The 25,285-nt window shown below is 41.2% G+C and overlaps 1 long non-coding RNA gene across 8 annotated transcripts in view; it reads right to left on the bottom strand.

Annotated features, from left to right (window-relative positions):
• The window catches only part of LOC128341280 (uncharacterized), a 563,294-nt gene extending 543,085 nt beyond the window's left edge, over nt 1–20,209 (bottom strand). For 2 of the 8 annotated variants that reach the window (XR_008314307.1, XR_008314311.1), the window contains exon 1: nt 19,670–20,208. This is a non-coding gene — a long non-coding RNA (uncharacterized LOC128341280). Of the gene's footprint in view, nt 1–19,669 lie in introns of all 8 variants that reach the window. The other 6 variants (XR_008314302.1, XR_008314303.1, XR_008314304.1 and 3 more) reach the window with 5 other exon arrangements.
• Between the last annotated feature and the right edge of the window lie 5,076 nt (nt 20,210–25,285).

Raw genomic sequence — 25,285 nt, 5'->3', positions numbered from 1 at the left:
CCCTACAGTCTCAAAAAGAATTTTCTTCCCCATTTCATTATTAAAAGAAAAAAGGATTCAGCTTCCACATGAGCTTCCTGATTTTATTTTAATTAAGATAATTCTCCATTAACCAGACAACCCATGAAATGACTTTGAATCTCTCTTGCAGGTCATACACACTATTAAAAACCAGAGAAGAGAAGTGTTCTCTTAAAGTTGTTTAAATGACTTTATCATTTTTAGCATTATTAATTCATGCTGCAAATAGTTTAGAGTGCCAAGTTTAAAACTTCCTGTAATTAAAGGATGAAAAATGACAATGCCATTACATTAAGAATTAATAGTACATTTCCTCCTTGAAAATTGATTTCAGTTTTTGGTCACTAGATATTAAGAAAATAAAATAAAATGAGCAAGGAAAGCTTTTTTGAAATGTAACATGAGCACTAATGTCCACTGTAGACCTGCTTAACCATTAATGTTAACAATAATTGGTTACCTTAACCCTGGTTTTGATCGCTGGCATACTGTAAAAACTTGCCCAGCTAACCCTACTGCTGTAGCGTATTGGCAGGGAGATGCTAGCCACTTGACACCTTGAAAGCAGAGAGACTGGATAAGCAGAGGAACTGCCTTAATCAGGGCTTGTATGATTAACAAGGGTTTGCAAATCTACTTCCAACCATGATTTTATAGGCTATTCTGGTCAGTTCTTAGTCATGATTAAAGTCTTTAGTTCTTATGCTTAACCATGTTTAAAGAAAAACAAAACATGATAAAGTCTTATATCTGTATAGGGCCTAAATGGGGCAATAGTCATTAGGATTTCTGTGCAAGCAAAGATGGAAGGACCATATATGGTGGATCAGCTTGTTCTTTCATAGGAAAAAACTAATGTTTGCTTCCTCTAACATCAGCCAATGGCTGACATCCAGAACAGCCAAATTGGGACATAGTGCGCTGTGCCCCAGCACAGAGAGACTACTCTGAACCCTGCCAGTGTGTTGTGGAGCAGCAGAGTGCTCATGGAGGAAGGGGGAAAGGGGGCGATTTATTGAGGAAGGGGGTGATTTTTGCTGCTGTCTCCTATCCCCATAAGTGCTCTTTGCCTTCACAAATATGTCCCTGAATATCACACAGCCCTCATGGACATTAAAAAAAAAAAGAGCACTTCTAAAAATCACTCTCCCCGTCCCCTGCATGTTTGCTCTATTGTTCCAAAATACTCTGGCTGAACTCAAAGTAGCCCATCTGTGCTGGGGCACAGTTCACTATGTCCCAATTTGGTTGCTCTGTAAAGCTCCCTAAGCCATTTTTGGAAGGGTAGTATAGAAATCAAACAAACAAACAAACAAACAAACTGTCAGACAGAATAAGCCAATTTGTATAAGGGTCAAGAGATCAGGTGTTGGGGCATACAGTCTGAAACAATTTGTCCACATCTTCAGAAGTAACAAACTGAAAACAATCAAATTCAATCAAGAGGGGTTGCTGGGCACCTCTACGATAGACTCTGCAGTAACTGTGGAGTCTAGTTCAGCGCAAATACAAGATATTTTATCTGCAAAAACGTTGTTAAAAACATCACAGTGAGTAACAGATGGTTCCAATTCAAATTCAAGGTGGAGGAGGAATGAACTAGCCCTCTCACAACCCTAGACAACTCAGCTGGACATGAATTTGCAGAAGCAATGCGGGCAGAGAAGAACCGCTTCTTTGCTGTCTGCACTGCTAGAGGATAGATCCTCAAATGAGCTCTGTGTTGCAACTCATCGGATTCGCGCCAAATCTTCCTCCACTTGCACTCTACTAGTCTACTTCACCGCTTCAACTTTGAATGATTGAACAGATATATAATGTTTTAGATATACCTAAAATATATTTAGAAGTATAACTAAAGAGATACTATATCTTTGTGGGAAAGTACAGTTTTTGGTTTGTGCAACAAATTTGTATGCACATGCTCAAGAAAAGAGGAATCAAATTCTTATTAGGCCTATCAAATACAATTAGCCAAGATGGTCAGGGACAGAAATTGTCATTCTTAAAATAGCCATCACTTAACTGCTAGAAGAACAAACACCAAAGAATGAGTCACTCCCTTTTGTTGCATATTTCTAATAGATCATCTGGCAACATGGAAACCTACCCAGTGCTTTAAATAACATGTTTAAATAATACCAGTAGCTAAAGTACACTTTTAAAATGTGTGATCAAGGGGAACTAATTGTTACTCTCTTAAAATCTGGCATACCTGGGTGAGTTTGAGCCTTATCAAATGGCGTGAGGTAGTTCTGCAGTGGGGAGTTGGGCAGTAAAGGAGTGCTGTCGCTTTTAAAAAAAACAACAAACCTTTAAAACTTGAATAAAAATTCCTAAAAGATATCTAGTGCAGTTATCTTTATACTTCCATCACAGAAAGGACATTGGGTTAAATTACCATAGTTTGAACTAATTAGAGATTCTCACATTTTTGTTATGACATAGATACTGCAGTTAAATAATCAACTGAGATGATTTAAAGAGCCAAAAGTATGAATAATGCTTCTGAATAAGAAATAGTCTATGAGGCTCTTAGATAAGATCATGTCTAGACTAAAGCTATAAGTGTACTTTCAGTTATGGATGCAAGCCAGTGGTCTTTTAATAAGTCTGTGAGGTTACAGGGAAAACAAATGTCTTCTGCTAGTTGCTGAATAATTTTTTGAGCAGAGAAAAAGCAACTGGGAAGGGTTTGCTCCACCAGGGCAAAATTGGGATCTGATTCTAATAGACTGTTCACTGTCTGCTTTACAAATTTTAAGTCCACATAAAACTTAGTATTTAATTTTAAAAAAAAAATAAAATCTGGTTTTAGATGACAAAGCCTTGATTGAAAATGTGTTGGAAATGCTTTGATAAACATTAGTGTCTTTAATTAAAGACAGGGATGGTTAGTCAAATCTGAAAATTGCTTCTTACATCACATATTTCATAGTATGGAGTTCCACAAGGTTCCATACTGTCTCCAATGTTCTTTAACATCTACCTGAAACCTCTGGGAGAGATCATCAGGAGATTTAGTGCAGGGTGTTATCAATATGCTGATGACACCCTGTCAAAGACCGGTCTCATCCAGTCCCATGCTTTGAAGCTTTATCACTGCCACCAAGTAAACTTTTAAATATTTTATCTGGCTTTGTCTACTGAAACAGCCTTCCAAACCTCTTTCAAAGCTCGGTAATGTGGAAAGGCTTCTAAGTGTGGGGTGGGGAAAACAGACAGAGGCTGCAGTTTGTTAAATTAAAAAAGAAGTTTTACTTTAAAACATTTCAGTTCAAAACATTAGTTCTTTTCGTAAGTTTAGTACAAAGAAATAGCAGCCAAATGAGTATAAGGAACAAATAAAAATATGAGGAAAATACATCCAGTCTAACCTGCAACTAATACTGTGTCTTAACCAAGGAGTTTTTGTACAATCAGTTCTAATCAGCTTCTGCAGCAAGCCTGGCTTTTTACCTTGCTCAGCCTCAGGTCTTGCTCTTTCTTTCCAGTACGGGTGGTTCAATTTATTTATTTATCATATTTCTATACTGCCTGATATAGAAATCTCCAGGCATTGTAAAGGTTAAAACATAATACAAGTTTTTCCAGTAAGAACTAATCTGCCTACTTTCCTTTCACTATCTGTACATCTGGACTAAATTTGATGCAAATAGAGGCCCACAAGTTATATCTCTTACGCCTCAAATGCTCATGTGTCCACCATCTTCGATCAGGGTGGATGCCATCATTACAAACAGCACCATTGAGGTGTCCCTGTCTGTCACTCAGTACAGCTGTTCTAAATTTGGTTCAAATCAGTTAGACAGTCCTCGGGTTAGTGCACTAGCACCTCAAAGGTTCATGTGTCCGCCATATTGGATTGGAGTAGATGACATAATCACAAACTACGCCATTGAGGTATCCCTATATGTCCCCATCGCTGCAGCAAATTTGGTTGAAATCAGTTAAGCAGTACACAAGTTAGCCCACTTGTGCCTCAAAAGTTTATGCATCCGCCATCTTGAATTGGTGTGGATGACATAATCACAACCTATGCCATTGGGGCGTCCCTGTGTGTCACTCACTGCAACAGTACCCAATTTGGTTCAAATGAGTTAGGCAGTCCACAAATTAGCCCACTTGCAGCTCAGATGTTCATGCCATTTTGAATTGAAGTAGATGACATCATCACACACAAAGCCATTAGGGAATCTCTATGTGTCCCTATAGCTGTAGCAAATTTGGTTCAAAACAGTTAAGCAGTTCACAAGTTAGCCCACTTGTGCCTCAAAAGTTTACGCATCTGCCATCTTGGATCAGGAAGGATGACATCATCACAAACTATGCTGTTGAGGTGTCCCTGTGTGTCACTCACTGCAACTGTATGCAATTTGGTTTAAATTAGTCAGACAGTCCACTAATTAGCCCGCTTGCACCTCAGATGTTCACATGGCCACCATCTTGAATTGGAGTGAATGACATCATCACACACCACACCATTTGGGCATCCCTTTGTGTCCCTACAGCTGTAGCAAATTTGGTTCAAATTGGTTAAGTGGTTCAAAAGTTAGCCCACTTGCGCCTAAAAAGTTTACACATCCTCCATCTTGGATCGGGGTGGATGACATCATCACAAACTATGCCGTTGAGGTGTCCCTATGTGTCCCTACAACTGTACCTGATTTGTTTCATATTGGTCCAAGCACTGCAAAATTGATCGGGGGGACGACGACACATGGACACACACACAGAATGCCAGGTGATCTCATAAGCCTACTGGAAAGTAAGCAAATATGATATATATATATATATATATATATATATATATATATAATAAAACAGGTAAAAAAATTAGTAAAAACATCTCAAAATTTAAAATTTCAGACTGTTCCTTCAGATGCTTTGAGAGTGAGTCAGTCTTCAAGAGAGTTTCAGCTGCCAGCTTGTCTAGTGGGTGACTCAGGGCTGGGCCTTCTCTGTGGCTTCCCCAAGGTAGGGATGTGCATGGAACCAGACTCGAACCTGTGGCTTCCCCAGGGTAGAGATGTGCATGGAACCTTCGTGGACACACACACACCCGCGGCCTAGAGGAAGCCCCCCAAAGGGGTGAATGGTTAAAAAAAAAATTTCTCAAGAAAAAACAAACAAACCGCGAATCCCCCAAACCATCCGAGGTCAGACCGAACAAGGTGGGGTTTGGTTTGACCCCAGAACCATCGAACTGAACCAGTTCGATGTAGAACTGAACCTCCCTTGAACTGTTCGCACATCCCTACCCCAGGGCTTTGGAACACGCTCCCTGCTGAAATAAGAGCATCTCCTTCTCTGTTTGTTTTTAGGAGGGCCCTGAAGACATACCTATTTCCCCAGGGTTTTTAATTGAAATCTAATTTTTAAATTTTAATGTGTTTTTATCTTTTTATGCATTTTAAATGTTTATATTTTGTATTATGTTTTGAATTCTGTACACCACCTAGAGATTTTATATTAGGCGGTATATAAATTCAATAAATAAATGAATGAATAAATAATAAAGCCACACTCTGCAGGGTCCTTCTAGATCTTTTTCCATGGTTCTGTGTGTGGTATTTATCATAATCATGTTTTTCTGCCACAAAGTATTAAGTGGAATAAGCTTAGGTGCAAATTGTTATACCAAACCTCCAAGGATTTTGTCTGATAGGTTGATTTTGTTATTAGTCCATTAGGTTTGGGGGCTGCAACATGTACAGCCAGATCTTATAGCAATTTACTGAGAAGTAAATCCCATTTAGTTTGATGGCCTTCTTCTCAAGTAAGTGCATTCAGGATTGCAATCTTAGTCAATTCATCAATTACATTAATCAAGCAACATCGTTCAGTCTTAATTGACTAAAGGTCAATTAATCAGATTGCATATTTTAAAAATACATTTAATCAGTTTTAATAGATGTACTTACAAATCCATGGGTGGTAGGTACTTTCTCAGAAGAGACATTATTCCTTCTCAAGCACACAGGAAAAATGTCTCTTCTGAGATGGTGCCTGCTTAAACACATGCATGCACCCTCTAAAAACAATGAAAAGATTCTTTTTTTCTTCAGAACTATTGATTTATGCATTTGTAAATTCATACAGATTTGATGGATGAAAACTCACACTATTCACTGGCTAATATTTCTTTAACTGAGTGACAGTCCTGTTTGTTATTGCTCTGATTATGAACCCTGTGGCTCCAGTAAACATTTTTGTATTCACTTTTTATTTCAAGTAGTTCTTGCACCTGTGCACACTGCTTGATCTCACAAGAAACCATTGTTAAATGGACCTTAAGCATGGAGGTTAAAAAAAAATCAATAAAACATATAACGTTGCTAAAGGTACAAATTGCCAGGGGTCAGCACAAAAGACAAGAAGAGCCACATACCAAGAAAGTAGGGCCCCAATCCAGATATATCCGAGTATAGCTGCCGCATAGCTTTTGTGGAGAGGGAGACACTGAGCTCAGCCCATATTGACTGGACTTTCTGCTGCCTAACAGGCGCTGGTCAGCATTGATATTCAATTTGGTTGTGTGCATAGCACACTACTGTACATAGAACAATGCATATGTAATCAGGAGCTGCTCATAGCATCTCTCCTCCTGCAGGACAGTTTTTAGTATCTATACAAAGCCGTCTTAGTAGAAAATATGTTTCTACTTGCAAACATAAGAGCAGGCCTCAGAATCAATGATGTGCCCACAAAACGGAGGCCTGTGACTTAAAATACAATTGCTCCGAAAAGGCAACAGAATGCATGATACTGAAAGGTAGTATCATTCCACAGAAAGGGGGGAAATACATATTTGAAGGAAATGAATGAATGGATTTTAGAGATGTAAGATGGAGATGCAAGAAAGTAGGGCAAGGGCAAATTTTCTTCACCTAAAGAAACCAAGCTAGGTCAAAAATGAACAGACACAGTAAGAAAAGAGAGACACCTAGTGAATTAAATTAAAATCATGACACATACTAAGTAGTTGAAAGGGGCAGGGTCTTGAGCCATAAATTATGCTATCACTGGAATGGCCAACCTGAGGGTCTCCAGCTGCAGTTGGACTATACCGCCCATCATCCCCAGCTGGAGAGCCTCAGGTTCACCACCCCTGTCCTGTAACAAGTTATGTATCTTTAAACAACTATTTTCATATGGGATGTTTCTGCTTGTGTTAATGGATGCGTTAGAAAACCGTTCTCTCAATTTATGCAGCATGTTACTTATCCCAAATTGCACTATGACAGGCAGCAGTTGCATTCACAATAAGCAACCAATATATCTTTGCTTTAATGTCTTCTAACTGATAAAAAGGATAAAACTCATGTTCAGTATCTTCATATGGATGTTGGGCAAATTTGTGTGATGATAACACTTGGTTTTCTCTCCCTCTTTCTATATTTCTTCCATTCCCCACTTCCCATTAGATCCTCAGTGTTCTCTGTTTAGCCATGTTGAGGAAGTGAATGTGGACCAGCCCACTGAAATGGAATCTAGAACTAAAGGTAATTATGCCTGGCCTTAATACCAGAGTGTTCACTAGTCACTGATGATATTCAACCTTCCTTGGTCATTTAGGTTAATTTGTAACCTTGGCATATGGGATACAGCTAGATGCTTAAATGACGACTTAAGTACAAGGTAATGACTTGTAGCAAGTTCACCAACTCACTCCAATTACAAGGCTGCAACCGTTTCTTTCAGACTTAGCAGCTGTCATCAATAAGATTGCAATTCTGAGACTTCTTCAGTAGGCTGGACTGCCCTTGAAGGGTTCCTTGATCAGAGACTTCAGTGGCTGCAAAATGTATTAATCCACCTCCTGATTATAGCAGTGCTCTACAAAATTCATTGGCCTTGCACAGAAATCCATGTGAAAACAGAAAACATGAAAGCTTAAACATCTTGGACTAAACACAGGTAATAAACCACCTCCAAGTTCTGGTCAGTCAAAGTTTATTTTCCTTCAGTGCAGCAATTATGAATGAGGAGGTCAGGAAGAAAGAGATTCTTAGTCACTGTAGCTCCAAACTTCCCTAACATTTAGAGATCCAAAAATGCCAGAATATCATTCAGAAAATAACTTTTTATTATTTCAAATATTTAGTGGTTAGAAATGAGCGAATATTACATACTGTTTAAAAAAGCATTGTTATGATTTTGGTCACATACCTACCCTACCCTCTAGTTTTGCCTGACAAACTTGATAAAGTTGTCTTGATGAAACCCGACAAGAGGATTTTAATGTTCCTTAATGGTCTGAGCTCTCTTTCCATTCTTAGGAACGTAATTCTCATCAGAATTGGGGGAAAGATAGAGAGGTAGCTAGAAACAGTTGCAGTGTTAATTTGTGGCGAGAAAGAAAATAAAACAGACTTGTGAATTTTAACAAGAATGGGGAGCACGACAGGCAATTGTAATGTCAGCTGTGCAAGTCTATTTGCTATAGCTATAGCTCTGCTTTGCTTGTATATCTGTGAATAATAGTAGTATTAGAAAGACATCATAAATCTCTAGTGCTCCTCCCACTGGACTTCTCGCTGCTTGGGGAAGTGAGGCATGTTTAGTAACATATTCTAGTGTTTCTGTTACTACTTATTTGTTCTTCAAGGTTGTTACCGTTACCTACCTTAGAGTGGGATAGGGTGTGTTAAAAAGTCAAATATGAGTAAATAAAAGGCAAACTAATACTATCATGGATAGTGATTTAAGTATTTGTTTCTATATTGTGGGGTGGGTGGGTTCAAGAATCTTAAGAACAGTATGATGCTAAAAGTCCAAACCTAAAATCAATGAACAGAATGCCACCAGTGTTTTCTTCAAGACCTGGGTGAGCCACTAAATATATACATTACAACATCTCACTTCTGGACATGCACTGCTGAAATGTTTCATGAAAAAAAGAAATGAAATATTTCCTTCAAATTAATAATAATAGAAAGAAATACTAGCAATTTCCCAGGGAACTGCTAAAAGGAATCCTTGGGGACAAAACTATCCTGATTTCAGAAAAGAAAGATGAAAATATGCCATCATGAGAAGCATTAAAATCTCAAGAGAACAAAGAAGACACTTAGCACATATTACATTAAAAAACAAGCTAAGACTACTTACCTGCATAAAGCAAAACTATTACAGATATTGAAATGTAACTAGTGCACTAGTAGCAATCTAGCTCCAAAAACAGCTTAGGGTAGACCAATCCTCATATTTTCTATTCTGAAGTATGTAAAATAAACAAAGTACATGAGAAATGGCTATGGTGGTTGTTGTTTTTTTGAAAAATTATCTTGCGTGCTTTTCAGCTAAATTATAAGAGAAATTATTTTATGTGTTGCATAGATACGGATATTTTTCCTCCCTCCAAAAACAAAGTCTTAAGCATCTAAAAACATTTTTTAAAACTCCCACAAATACAATACAAAATTAAGCACTCTTAAATCCTATGGAAGGCAATAAGAGTTCAATAACTATTAAGCAGAACCAAGTATGCTTGGGTTGATGCAACCCTTTGCCCTAATCTAGAGAGAGCAATTTGCATATAGATCAGGCTTGTCAAGTGCACAAAAGCTAGCTTTGGGGGAGAAGAAGTGTGGGGGAAATAACCACATTCAGCAAACAGTAGTGTACACGCAGCATAGCTACAGGAAGAGAAGAGGAGGGCACTATCAGTACTGTGTAGGGATGTGCGAATCAATTTGGGTACAAATTGATTTGTACCCCATTCTAGCTGATTTGGGCAATTTGGAGACAGAACAAATCACCCCTGTAGTCCATTGGCTAGATTCGGGTCCAAATTGAATCATGCCAGATTCAATTCGAATTGCTGTGAGATTCAGATTCCTCCTATCATTTACCCCACATTCCCAGCTTTCATTTTTTTAAAAAAGCAAAGCTCTAGCCCTTGTAGAAGTGGAGTTATGGAGCAAAATGTGTGGTCACTACTTTTCAACTGTTTGGATTCTTTGGTGTATAACAACATTTCCTCAATGAATATCTATGAGGATTCATTACACACCTTCATTTCTTCTATTCATTTTGACTGGCTTTGGACAGTGTCAACTGACATGGGCCAACTACACCCCCCTCCCACCTGCAAGGCAGTGGGGGTACTACTCAGTTTATGTTCTAGGAATTTTTTCAAGTGTTTAGACTCTTTGGTGTCTAATAACCTTTCCTCATAATGAATCTCTGAGGATTTATTACACACCAAAGAATCTAAACACCTCTAAAATTCCTAAAATATAAACTGAGTACCCCAGTGGCTTGCAAGTTGGGGGGTAGTTGGCACATGGGATGCCACTAATTCCCCACCCTCACCCGCAAAGCAGTGGGGTCAAAAGAAGAAATGAAGGCATATAATGAATGCTCATAGGGATTCATTATGAGGAAAGGTTATTAGACACCAAATAATCTAAACACTTAAATATTCCTAAAAAATAAACTGAGTACCCCACTGCCTTGCAGCTGGTGTGTGTGTGTGTGTGTGTGTGTGTAGTTGGCACATGGCACTTGACAGCTGGCACTGTCCAATGACAGTCAAAAAGCCTAGAGATGTACATATCAGGTGGCATAAAAATATGATAAATAAATAAACAAATAACATGAACAGAAGAAATGAAGGTGTGCAATGAATCCTCATAAGGATTCATTATGAGGAAAAGTTATTATACACCAAAGAATCCAAACACGTGAAAAATATTGGCCACACATTTTGCTCCATAACTCCACTTCTACAAGGGCTGGAGCTGGGCTGCTCAACTTCAGCCCTTCTGCAGTTGTTGGCCTACAACTCCCATAATCCCTGGCTATTGGCCACTGTGGCTGGGGATTATGCGAGTTGTAGTCAAAAAACAGCTGGGAGGCCAAAGTTGAGCAGGCCTGGGCTAGAGCTGAGCTTAAAAAAAAAAATTAAAGCTGGACGTCCATGTTAGGATTAGGATAGGGTGATTTCGAATCCCCATTATTTCCTATGGCAGAAATATACAAAATAAATAAAACCTAAAAACCATTAAAAATCAACCAAGTGCCCCACTGCCTTGAACTTTGGTTGGTAGGTGGCACCCATGGGGACCTACCCACCACCCAATTTTGGTACCCCTAGGACCTTTATAAGTGGTCTGAATTATTCCAAAGCCAAATCAAATCCAAACTGAAACTGGGGTGATTCGGTGGGGACAGAGTTGGACACAAAACAAATCAGCGGTGATTCAATTCAGGCACAAATCAAATAAAAAGATTTGATTTGTGCACATCCCTAGTACTGTGCACATACTCCTGTGGCAGGCTAGTGTCAGAAACACGTTTCTCCTACCATCATATCAGCTGCTGAATAGGCAGGAGAGAACTGGTTTGGACACCTCTTGCATAACTGATTAGTGCTGTGAGAAGCTGTACTTGGAGAGGGAAGAAGAACGGGACGCTAGTCTCTCATATATTAGCAACTCTACCCACACCTGCTTGATGCTGTGAGTGGCTTCTGATGACCAGCATTGACCTTTCATAGAGATGCAAATACAGCAGCATACCTGTGGCCTTCTACTGCATTCATAGTTGTTTCTATCAGGCACCATACTGGGTTTTTAAAATTTTAATGTTTATTCAATCTCTATAAAGTTATACAATTCCAAATAAATTACTGTAGTTGTCATAAACATAATATACGTTGTGGTGTGGCACGGGGACAAAAATGTAGCTTCTCATGTAATTTTTAAGTATTGAAAGGTATGATACCACATATAGACACATTTGTAATAAGGATATCAATTTCATCCAACAACTATGTAGACTATAAGAATTTGGAGGGAGCTTTGATTACAGTCCTATAGATTGAGACTGACTCAGTCTTATGGTACAGGTGGCCCTCGCTATCCACAGACTTGCAGATCATGGTTTTGTGTATCTACAGACTCGTGGATTGCGGTTTCGCATATCCACGGTTGGGTCTTAGATCCAGTTTCTTTACTGGTGGATAGAAAAATAGGCGAAATTCGCCTCTCTGTGGTTTTGAGTGGCCAGAAATGACTTCCAGTGCCCCTGCTAACTTGGCAAAGAGGCACCTTTTAACATGGTGATTCTCTTTTATTTAGCAGGCGGAGAGTAACTGGCCCTATCCACCCCCAGCACAGTACCTCCAGTGACTGTTGCTGGTGTTTGTCTTATGTTTCTTTTTAGATTGTGAGCCCTTTGGGGACAGGGATCCATCTTATTTATTTATTATTTCTCTGTGTAAACTGCTTGGAGCCATTTTTGGAAGTGCAGTATTGAAATTGAATAAATAATAATAAATAATAATAATAATTTCCAGTCACCATTTTACAATGGAGAGCCATTTTGTGGCTCTTTTAAGAAAAATGGCCAATACCCAATTGTTTTGGGGGTTGATCAGAAGAAGATCAGAGATGCATCCCTCCCTTCTCATCACTACATGTCATGTAATATGTGAGATGAACACTGCTAATTAAGGCACAAATTCTTCAGCCTAAAAAAAAAAGGAAGGGCAGAATGACTCAAACTGGTCTTATGCATGTGCAGGCTGTTTGAATTACCCACTGAAGTCCACGAGGGAGGAGAGAAGAGCAGTCTTTCACCATGCAGAAAGGATTGCCAGCCCAGTAAACAGATCAGCCAGGCCTGAGAGTAAAGTTTCATTGCACAACTGCACCAGAATTAACCATCTCAATCAAGGCACTAAAACTAAAGTAGCACAGCAAGGACTGACTTCATATTGCAGCACCCATGCACTCCTCGTGTCATTTTTGTAGTGAACTTTGAATGACAGAACTCTCAAAATTATGTATTCTACAAAATTCAAATCCTTATTCTTACTCTCTACTTTTATCAGATCCATGTCCAGGTTCCTTGCTCATATTTCTGAATCACCTGCTTAAGTTTGCCAGCATTCAGAGAAAAAACATTATCTCACACATACATTGGTGGCTAATTTTTCAAAAGCCACTCTCAAACCAAATTAACAGATGCATAACATCTTGACTTCTGGTCTGAGCACCATAGATACTGGCAACCTCAAATGTTTACTCAACAGGGCTGCATACAACTCTTTAATAGGGCTCTAAGCACAAGACTGAAGCAGGCATTGTCCTAGTCTAAAAGAACACAAGGGAGAGATGTGAATGCTGGAAATTACAACAAGCAAGAAACCATTAATTCACCATGCCCGAATCTTTTCCGCAAACACCAACAAAAGCAAAAGGGTTGTGTATTGCTGATGATATCTCTGCTCGTGCAGCAGGATGGATCCCATTGTTTGATGATATATTTGCTCACACTTGCATAGAACAAACCTCATTCTTTGGGCCTGAAACACCTCTTTATCTGAAATACACAGTGCTTCTACTTGCTGCCTAATGGAAATGTTGCTTGTGCTAGTTGAGTATACACCGGCTCCTTGTTTGGTTCATCACTTTTATGAAGTCTGCGTGAATTGTAGGTCACAGGTATCCTTTCCATCCTTTGCCACGGATGGATCCTGATGTGCATTTCTCAAGTATTTTTAAAGTAAAGTTGTGCCGTCGAGTCGGTGTTGACTCCTGGCAACCACAGAGCCATGTGGTTTTCTTTGGTAGAAAACAGGAGGGGTTTACCATTGCCATCTCTTGCACAGTATGAGATGATGCCTTTCAGCATCTTCCTACATCGCTGCTGCCCATCGCTGGTGTTTCCAGCGGGGATTCGAACCAGCAACCTCTTGCTCCCTAGGCAAGTTACTTCCCCACTCAGCCATTAGGTGGCTCAGGTATTTGTAACTTTGTCTAAATATGTCCTTTCTTTGTCTGTACTTTGTAAACCTAGGTGCTGCATTGTCTCTGTTACATCAGCAGGTTAGGGCTTTGCAATGTCTCTTTGGATGTCTTCAAGGGCAATTTTGCATTTCTCTCAGCATACACTTTTCCCCATACAACTCTGCTTCATCTTCTAATTGTCTGTGATGTTTGCCTGTATAAATATTTCCTTTATAGTATGACTGCTCTGAGTCCTTCATTCATAAGTATCTGGGTAGGTCCTGATTCCTGGTGTATTTCCACAGATGAATATGCCAAAGTGTGGGCCTTACCCTTCTACAACTACATTAAAAAAAAAAAATCTTTCAGCTAGACAAAGGGAAATATGGGCTAGTGTCTGTGTGAGTCAATTTGTGTGAATCCTGGGCAAATTTTTGGATTTTTTCCAATATGTATCAAGGCAGATGACCTGCAAGATCTAGTAATGAAAGTCAAGGAACACAGTGAGAAAATGGGACTACTGCTAAATGTAAAGAAGACTAAACTAATTACAATGGGTACAGCAACCAGCCTCAGAAATGATAATGAAGACATTGAAGTGGTAGATAGCTTCTGCCTTTTAGGATTGACCATCAATAGTAAAGGATCCAGCAGTCAAGAAATACACTGCAGACTAGCACTTGGTAGGGTTGCAATGAAGGCCTTGGGAAGGATATTTAGATGCCATGACGTGTCTATAACGACAAAGATTAGAATCATTCAGACAATGGTTATTCTTGTGACACTCTATGGATGTGAAAGCTGGACTTTGAAGAAGCAAGACAGAAAAGTATTGACGCTTTTGAATTTTGGTGCGGGAGAAGACTTTTGAGGAAACCATGGACAGCCAGGAAATCAAACAAATGGATCACAGAACAAATGGATCCAGCATCTTCATTCGAGGCAAAAATGGCCAGGCTCAAATTATCATACTTCGGACACATTATGCGAAGACCCCGCTCCCTTGAGAAGTCCATAATGCTGGGGAAAGTTGAGGGAAAGAGAAGAAGAGCACAACCAGCAGCAAGGTGGATGGACTAGATTACAACAGCAATGAATGCACCACTGAGAGACCTTAAAGGCCAAGTAGAAGTCAGATCATCCTGGAGAGAATCTATCTATGTGGTCGACTCTACTTGACGGCACTTAATCAATCATTCATCAAGGCCCACTGTCTATTCCCATTTATACAGTTTGCCACTACATTTGGATAGCCCATACTTTGTAGAGTATACAATTTTGAGATGTATGCAATTCCAAAATTTACCTGTAGATTCCACATTGTCATGGGCTGTTTGCAGCTCTGTCTTTGGTACTGTGTACAGATGCCACAAATCTGGTAGTTTTTAATTGTATTACTTTTGACATGGATCCCAAGAATCCTGTCCTGAAGTATTACTTTACATTACAAAGACATAATCCTCCATCAACAGCCGCAGTGGATTACTCAATTGTTTAAGATGGGTGTTGACTCTTTTATAGGAAAAAAAAATCTCTGTATGGAAGCATTCATTTTTGGGTTGCAGTAGGCCTCAAATAATGCAAACAGAATTTCAGAGTCTTTCCTGACTGCCTCTGCAATCTTTCCACTTAAAATACATGCTGTATAGATATTTTGTATCAATGCATATTTGAAAATAAACTGCTTTTGTGGCTGCTATATCTGGTCCTACAAAAACACTATTCTCTGTCAACTACGGTTTTCTATGATATTTCCAGTTTCACAATCAATATGAGACACAGTTCTGACATTGGTCTATGTGGAAGTCACCCCACTGACACCATATGCTGCTGCTAAACTTTTGACTACTGATTAAGGTTCTATACAGATGTTGATTATGTAACAGGCTTATTATGGGGTTTGCAACAGCTTCCCGGCACAGCTCTAAACACAGGTTTGAAGCACGGTTGCTCCAGTTTAAAGGGAAAAGACGGAAGGAGAATCTGAAGGCTTGGTTGTAGTCAGAGAGCAGTGTGTAGTTAATTTACTATGTTTTAATAAAACATTCTATACACCACTAGCAGGGACCAAAAGGGCTGTATGGTTTATCCATGAAGAAACTGGGAATTTGAGGGGTCCCTTCCTCCTCCATACCCTGAAAATCCACTATCAAATGAAGTGCCCTCTGACAGCATCCAACTGAGTACTATGGGCTGCAGCCAGAAGGAGAAATTGGCAAAGTATGCCTGTACATGTGGAAGCACCTTAGGCACATGCATGAATCTCTTTGAGACACTAGCTGACATTTTCCGCAGGGCTATGGAAATAGAAGTAGCCCTTCGGAGATACAAACAGACTCAAGCTGCTCTATAATCTTTCCCCAAAGCCCCAGCGGGCATGAAGGGGCATGATTTTAGCTGCTCTCTCTCTGCTCCAAGTGAAGTTTAAAACCACTGCCATGTATTTACCTGTGCAAGCATCTGCATATATATTTGCAGAGTCAAGTCAAACTAGACATTACAAAGAAGAACGTGTAATTGTCTCTTGACATGGTTTTTTTTAAAATAAATGGAAAGCAGTGAAGTTGATATGAGAACTAGCAGCAGAATGGGCTGCTTAATCAATTTCTCGCCAGCCAACTTTCCACTCAGTGGCTGACATCCTATCTAACAAAGCCAGCATGTAACAAGGCTCTGCAGGGATGCACCAGAAGCCTGTGCACAGCTCCTCCAGTCCTCCTGGGCACATACTGATGCACCACAGGACTAAGACTTGAGGACTCTGGAAGCGCTTTGCAAGATCAGAAACACACTGCTGTTAGTGACGTGTTTCTGAACTTCCAGAGTTCAGTTCCCAGCACATCCACACAGAACTTCCGTACATGCACGCATAGTTAGGATGCCTCCTTCTCAAATCTGCTACCTACAGGGTCAAATGTATTTTCCTTCACAGGTGCAATAGCAGCTTGAGGGAGGCGGGGGTTGATTCTGAGTGAAAAAAAGGGCCAGAGGAAGAGCTCTTTCACCATCTCTCTGTTTAAATGTATGGTGTTCTGTGCCCTGCTTTTCAGCTTCAAGAGACTGTTAATACAATACCTGCATAACATCCAGTTTGGCCCTCAAAGCTATACTTAAATTAAACCAGGGGCCTAGGGAGCACTTGGGCAGCCGTAGCTCAAAGACCTGCCGATGGGCCCCCCAGCCCCTGTGGCTTTCAACTGCATGTGTGATGTGCATGTACACCCCCAAGCCATGCCACCTGTGTCTGATGTCAGGGAAAGGGTGGAGGCAGGGAAAGGAGCTCAATGAACCACTGACTGGGGAAGCTCCGCAGGAGCCAACTGGCCCTGGCCCTGACCAAGCCCCCTGCATCCGACATCAGGCACAGGAGGTGTGGCTTGGGAGGCATGCACACACAGCACCCACAATTGAAAGTCACAGAGGTCCTCTGGCTGCCCTACACCCCTGGTTTAATTTAAGTATAACTTTGAGGGCAAAACTCGATGTTATGGAGGTACTGTATGTATCAGTCTTTTTAATGAAAGAATGAAAGAATATAGAACAGGTATTTTTATGCAAATATGCATTAGCAGAAACATTTCAACATGCAACTTAATGTACGCCCATCCCACATATTTCTCTCACCACCCGCACCCCCTCTGTCTCTAAAGCAGAGGTCGCAGAGGTCACAGTCATGCTCAGCCACCTTGTGAAGTGCAGGCCGGCAGCGCAGGGGCCACACCACCCGGGACAGGCTAAAAAGTATGGGCGGGGGCAGGGGATGTGGAGGCCCTGGATTTTGGCCTGGAAGTAAGAGCATCTCCATGGCCACAGAACACCATACATTTAAACACAGAGATGGTAAAAGAGAAAGAGCTCTTCCTCTGGCCATTTTTTCACTCAAAACCAACCCCCGCTTCCTCAAGCTGCTATTGCATTTGTGAAGGAAAATACCTTTGACCCTGTAGGCAGCAGATACAAGAAGAAGACATCCTAACAATGTGTGCATGCAGGGACGCTCTGTGTGGATGTGCTGGGAACTGAACTCTGCAGGTTCAGAGTACAGCAAACACATCACTAACAGCAGCATGTTTCTGATCTTGCAAAGTGCTTCCGGAGTCCTCAAGTCTTAGTCCTGTGATGCAACATCATGTGCTCAGGAGCAATGGAGTAAAAATCCCAGTAATTCATATTTAAACAAGTTCAAATCCTGACAGGCCCTGTCCCTGGTAGTGGCCACGTCCCCTGTGTCTGATGACAGATGCAGGCAGCGTGGCCACTGCTCAGGAGAGGTCCAGGGGGTGTGGTCACCAGCAGCAAGATGGACAAGATTCTTGTCTGCTTGCTGCTTCTCCCTCTGGCGCGCGAACAATCTCTCCTCTCAATGGCTGCTCCTCCCAATGGCACGTGAACAAGCCAGGACAGGTGATGTGGCAGTGGCTACCTGAAGCTGTGGAGGAAAGCAGGGGCCAGCCTCTGGAGACCTGGAAGTGCTCAGGGTCGCAGCAGCCAAGGGATGCTAGTCTTCCCATGTTCAATGATGGCCACGCACCTGAATTAAACTATAATCATTTAATTAAGCACCCATATGCCAAACTTCTGTTGAAATTTAGGTACATCTGAAAAGCAGTCTGACGAAATGGGAAGAAAGTGAGAGGCAGAAGTCAAAAAATTCCAGAGTATATACCAAACACCTGGGACCAGATAAGGTAGCTTTTGAATCACAGCCATATCTATAGCTGACATTTTAATTACTATTATCACAAAACTAGAAGTTATTCCCAACAATGTGCCAAATGCTACACAGGAAGTAAAACAAATGACAAACACTTGTTTAAATATGATTTACTGGAATTTTTACAGAAAGAAACCCACACAAAAAACTTTAAAAAGCAGTCAAAGAGAGAAAAGGAAAAGGAAAAAAATACCACCCAAAACTTCAGTCACAAACTTTTCCAAGAAGGAACAAGTCAGATGAAACTTCCTTTGTAGCTGTTTTTCCAGACTATTTTTTATTCCCTTTTTAACTTTATTCAGTAAGACTGTTTCAAACACTTAGGCAAATGGTCTGCAAATGAAATCTAGTTTTCCATCTTCCTTCTGAATTTTCCTCCTTTTGTTAGTTTGTGTTACAACCCTAATACTTTTCAACTGTAGAACTTTATCTGTGAATATCTAAGTCCTGCCTCATAGAAAACTAATTACCGAACCACGGAGAGCTTCATAATGTCCTGCATTTAAGTCCTGAGCATCATACATAATGCATAGGAAGCCTTCTCTGCACTCTGATTACAGCACACTGTCATTAAGTGAGCAAATTAAAGATGTGAATAATTCACTGGCTGAGCTTATTGTCAGTGCTGCATTGTGAAATTAGAATTTCTAATAAGTACTGCAATTTTTAACCCAATTAACACAGAGAACATCTTGAGTCTGATTAGTACAATAAAATTTATTACCTTATTCCTTGGCTTCAAAACAGTCAGGCTAAATACTGTACTTAATTATCCACCATTTGCAGCTTCTGTGCTAAAACTAATGCTTAAAACCTTATGATTTTAATAAGATATCTAATATTTAAGATAGAATCAATACACACTGCCCTAAATCTATAACAGACCAAGCTATTCAAACAAGTTATATATGTATAAGCAAGACTTGGCAGGTTTGTTTTTAGTACTAAGCATGATGTCACTGATGAAACCTGTTTTCCTAACAGATCCATTCATTCATTAAAAAAGAAAGAACATAAAGATCCCCAGCAAAGTAATGTTTACAAGCCATGTAGACAAACCATGGATATTAACTTCTAGGTTTTATGCAGCATATTAAAGGCACGTTTGGTCTGTTCTCCTCTTGGCGTTTGAGCCGGGGGTGGGGGGGACCCACATTCAAAAGCAACATGAGCAATGAAACAGGTTTCTTACCTCTGATCTCTGCTTTGTACAGAGGAACCCCCTCTCCTTTCCTCCTAAATCCAATTCAATATACAGCATGTTGCTCCTTGGCAGACACGGCGGAACTGCTGCCATGAAGAAAATGTATCTGCTGGGTTGCAGCTTTTGTGTCGACGTGTTTTCCCTGCTGATTTTTTTAATGTCAAAGATCATCAAAAGTCCCGCACATCTGGTTCCACTGCAGGCTGTTGCTGCTGCTCCATTATGGACTCCCTTCCCAGTTCCTTCATCCTGGGGAACTTTAATCACAGAGCACGGGGATGGAAGGAGACGAGCAGCACAATTAAGACCTTTAATGGGGCATTCCCCACCTTCTTTCCCCACATCTCCAATCGTGCCTGAAGCAAGTACCTCAAATCTCTGCCTGGCAGATATTTTAGCTTCGTCATGCAGAAGAGAGAAAATAAAGGTGGGCTTTAAAAAAAAAAAAAAAAACAGAGAGAAAGAGAAAGAGAGAGAGATTGGGGAACAGGGCTATCAGCGCAGAGAAATCTGCATATGGAAATCAGGGTTAGTCTGGGTGCAGCACTATTTTATCATGCTGTACTTTTTTTTTTTAATTAGCAGAAACTTAGAGAAATGATGAAAAAAGAAATTTCTACATCCTCAGGAGAAAAAGGAGGTACTTATTCACTAAAGAGGATTTCACTGCGAATAAGTGCTGCTTTCTGGAGCTTCAGCAGTAAAGAAAAGTTAACTTTATTGGGGGGCAGAAGTTTCCTCTGTTCTCCTTGCAATGGATACACAGAAAAGTCAGGAAGATTGTTTTGTAAATAACCAAGAGCAAGACATTAAAAAAATCATGAAGTATTATAACAACAATCATCTGTCACTTTTTTTGAAAACTCTATGCATCTGTCTATATCTGTCCAGCAGCACAGTTGTAACATATATTTGAACTGCAGATAAGTACAGAAATACTTTAATATGTGCAAAATATTTTACCAGCCTTCTGTGACATTTGCCCTCTTGAATCTACCAATGTGCCACAGAAACCCAAAGACCTAGAAAGTGACTATCTGCAAGACCATATCTATAGACAAATAGCAATCTCAGCTCCATGTGTGTTCAGCCAAAGAGGTGATTTGTGGGGGCTGGCTATGGCAACCCAGGGACCCTACCATCCCTGCTCCCTTGTTGAAACATTTGGGTAATTATCTTCATGTGCAAACACCCACATACACACACCTTTCCAAGTATCCCATATATATCTAAAACCAATCACTTAAGATTCTCTCACATTTTTGCAAGGAACAGGACTGGTTTGAAAAGAGAAGCTGACCAGAATGCTTTAAATAGATTCTCTAGGTTCTACCCCTGCTAATGGGGCAAAGAGGCACCTTTTTAACATGGTGATTCTCTTTATTGAGCAGGGAGAGAGTAACTGGCTCTATCCACCTCCAGCACAGTACCCCTCCAGTGATGGTTGCTGGTGTCTATCATGTTTCTTTTTAGATTGTGAGCCCTTTGGGGACAGGGATCCATTTTATTACATTAATTAATTCTCTATGTAAACTGCTTTGGAACCTTTTGTTGAAGAGCAGTATATAAATATTTGTTGTTATTATTGTTACAAGTAGGTACCTGGGTAGCAGATTATGTCAGCAGTTTCTAGGTTACTCAAATAGTTTGCAAGCTGCTTTAATGGACAAAAACCTGCCCCCTTCATAAGCCTACTCAGTCTGGGGAGACACAAGACTGGGAAGGCTTGAAACAACAGTTGTAGTGACCACTGGTGTTGCCATCCATATAGCATTGTGCTTGTGTGGATCTTCTGATGATGATTAGCTGAGCTGAGTGTTGGGCCAAAATGTTAATTTGCTCACAGAACAATCAGTTTGCAATCCATATCAAGGAACATAAAGGAAAGGTGAGTGGAAAATGAAGCCCATCCCATGCCAGTTTCCCCTATTGGAGATGGAGTTCCAGTGCATCGACCTTTTGCACCAATTATCCTAATGACCACTAGGGGCATTGGGAGTAGAGGTAGCTAGTGAGGGTCTCCTTACTAGGCATGTGCCCAAAACATTTCAGAGGCCATTATAAAGGACTCCGAAACGTTTTGGTGCTGAGGGGCGGTTTCGGTGTTTCAGCGCTGGCAGGGATAGTACTTTAAGGGCGGGAGAGGGTGTACTCACCCCTCCCGCCACATTTCCCCCGCCGGTGCTCTGTTACTTTTAAACTCCTTGGGTGGCAGTATTCCTCCCTGCCGCCCCGTTTCACCCATTGGCCAGAAGTGGCCAGAAGTAGTGAGCGCGCTTGCGCCCATAGTGCGCGTGTGCACGGCAGATGGGTATGCACGTGCACGCAACAGGTGCACACATGCTTGCTACTTCTGGCCACTTCCGGCTGATGGGGGAAACGGGGCGGCAGGGAGGAACACTGACGCCCCAAGGGGCTTAAAAATAACAGAGCGCCAGGCGGGGAAATGCGGCGGGAGGGGTGAGTACACCCTCCCCCACCCTTAAAGTACAATCCCCGTCGGCGCTGAAGATATTTGTGCACATCCCTACTCCTTACCTGTCCCTGCTTGCATCTACTGTATGATCCCTGCCTTGACTCCTCAGGTACTTCTTGTAGTGAGTCAGTCCTCTTCCTTTCCTCCTAGAGAGAAGATATAAACTTCTCTCTCTCCCTACCTATTCATTATGTAGCTGATAGATAAGATAGGTCTTTCCTACCTCAAATGTAGGAAAGGAAATGTACTTCACCAATAGACTAGTTAAGTAACTTAGAATCTACAGTGATCTCCATGTGTGTTACTGTAAACAGCTGCAACAACTAAACTCTGCACTCTGTAACTGGAGTGGTAGCTTCCTTGGTGCTTTGCTAAATAATCACAAACCCCAACATCCCCAGCTCACATTACCACTCTCCATTACCCTTCCTCCACCCATTCATCCTGCTCCTTGCCTTTTGAAAAAAGAGAGGGCAAGATACAGAGCAGTAGGGACGTGCACGAACCTGTTCAGAGGCCCTTTTATGGGCCTCCAAACAGGTTCGAACACTGGGTGGGTTCGAGGTTCGAAGGTGGGGGGACCGTCTCGCTTTAAGGGTGGGAGAAGGTGCACATCCCTCCCCCTGCTTCCCCCCCACCAGCGCTTGGTTTTGGTAAAACTCTTTGGGGCAGCAGTGTACCTCCCTGCCGCCCCTCCCTCCTCTTTGGTCGGACATGGAGGACATGCATACATGCGATCACGACATGCGCTCGTGCACTCAATACTTCTGGCCACTTCCGGCTGAAGAGGAGGAAGGGGCAGCTGGGAGGTACACTGCTGCCCCAAAGCATTTTACCAAAACTGAGCACTGGTGGGGGGGAAGCAGGGGGAGGGGCATGTGCACCCTCACCCACCCTTAAAGTAAGACCCCCTCGAGCCACCCCCACCTGGTTCCGTGCACATCCCTACAGAGCAAGACCTCATACTTTCATCTGTTCTGTTTCTCGCCCCCTGCCTTGCAGAGGGACAAGTGCAAGAAGGAAGAGCAGCATGGCAGCAGAGCCAATACCTCACCACTGGGTTGAGAGGGTAGAGCCAGGCAGCTGCCTGCTTATCTGCTAATGGAGCAGTGAGTTAGGCTAGTGACCAGACACAGTAGACCGATGGAGGTGCAAAGCATGTTGAAAATTGCTCCTCTACCCCATCCAAAATGGCTATGTTCTCTTAGACTCTCTGGCCTTGTCATTTGATGCCTCCCAGCAAAGGCAAAGAGAGGAGACAACCAATTACTGGGTTTACTGATCTGGAGGTGCTAAGGAGTTGATAATTCCACTTTTACTTGAAATCTAATTGGTAATGTACCAGCTACCACTATATTTTGTGTTCCTAGGGAATGTTTAAATTAATTAATTCATAGCAGAAATGTATGTGGTATTACTGAAAGCAAAACTTTGCAAAGTTTGGTGATTTCCCCACTGTGGAATGGGATCCTAAAGTTAGTGGGGTTTTGGAAGAAAAACTTGGCAACACCGATGTGATGACTCCATCCAGCCAAGTTATTGGTTTCCCTGCAGATGTACAGCAGAAGAGGAGGGAAAGGAGCAACAGGAGCATAAGGCAAAGCTAAAGTACTGAAATTATTCCTGGACCCAGAGTTACATTTCAATCATCAACATTACTGCCTTGGAGGGGAAAGGATATGATTATTTCAAATATTGAAACAATACTGTTTGTCTATTCGATGTGATCCCTTCCTTCTGTGAGGTCCAGGGCAACTTACTTCATTGTCCCTCCCAAAGGCCTGACTAGTTGTGAGATGAGTGGGGGAAGCCAACTTCACCAGCAAATCATCCGATTGACTTTGAAGCCTAGAAAGAAGTGGAAAAATCAAGTGATATCTAATATTACTATAGAATCTACAGTGTAATAAAATATGAACGATTGATTCAGGTTCGCCCGAACCACAAGGGCACAAGCGAGCCTCCAGGGGTAGATGTCGAAATCTCCCCATTAATATAGCTGAAGGGAAGGCATTAAAAAGTGCTCTTGAAAAAGCCCAGCAGAACATTCTGACAGTTATGGCGGGTAAATATGAAGCCACAAACAAACATACCCTGGCCTTAAACTGATTGTAAAATGCCAGCAAACAAACCGACTTGTTCTGCAGCTCCATATCATTTAGACGCTGACGTACTAATTTTTTGGCATTCACTAGGTCAGTTTCTAATAAAAACTCAGGATCCAGGCCAATACGGGAAAGTTTATCCGTAATTGTCACCAGCCAAGCAGGCTGGGGTGTAGCTGAAAGAAACCCAGGCACAAGTCCCACTGGCCGAAGGTGAAGCTTCAGCCAGTAGAAAATAATCTGCAACCAAGCTCTGGTCTCAGTCCTCCACAACCCATTGGGGTGCATCTAGGTGTACACAACATTAGGGGTGCATCTAGGTGTACCAAAAAGCATCCTTAGAAAGCCCGACTCAACTGCTCTAGGGGCTTAAAAGTATCAAAGGGGCCCAAATGAACTCCATACAAAAGTTGTGGTACAGTTTTAGCAAGGAACAGTTTAATGGCAGCAGGAATATATCTGCTGCCCTGTGCATAGTGAAATCTCAGAACAGCAATTACGCTTCGTTGAGCCAAATCAGAAACCATTCTAGCATGGATGCGTTGCCTATTGTTATACTGAAATATCACACCAAAATATTTGATTTGCTTTACTTGCTCAACTTGATGTCCCCCAACAGTCCAAACTCTTATTGTTAAAGCAAACTACTTTTATTTTGGAATAATTGATGACCAAATGATCGTCCTGACAATGTGTATCCAGAGCCCCCAGAGCTATCGTATGGCCTGATCTCGTTTGGGAAAGAATCACTGCATCATCAGCATACATCAATAATAGCAGCCTTCTGCTCGCTAATATAGGGGCAAAAGTATCCATTTTCTGAAAATGTTTAATTAAATCATTTACATAAAAATTAAACAAAAAAGGTGCAAGTATACACCCTTGTGTCACACCTTTTGTAGTTGGAATTACTTTAGATAAGTGACCAGTAGAGTTCAAACGCACACAAAGAGTTCTCATGTCATTTATAAAAAGAGCCGCTTATCAATTGTCGTATTAACCAATTTTGCCCACAATAAATTT

The sequence above is a fragment of the Hemicordylus capensis genome, chromosome 1 (assembly GCF_027244095.1).
Source record: "Hemicordylus capensis ecotype Gifberg chromosome 1, rHemCap1.1.pri, whole genome shotgun sequence".
Classification (NCBI taxonomy): Eukaryota; Metazoa; Chordata; class Lepidosauria; order Squamata; family Cordylidae; genus Hemicordylus; species Hemicordylus capensis.
This window is presented reverse-complemented; position numbering and strand designations above follow the sequence as displayed.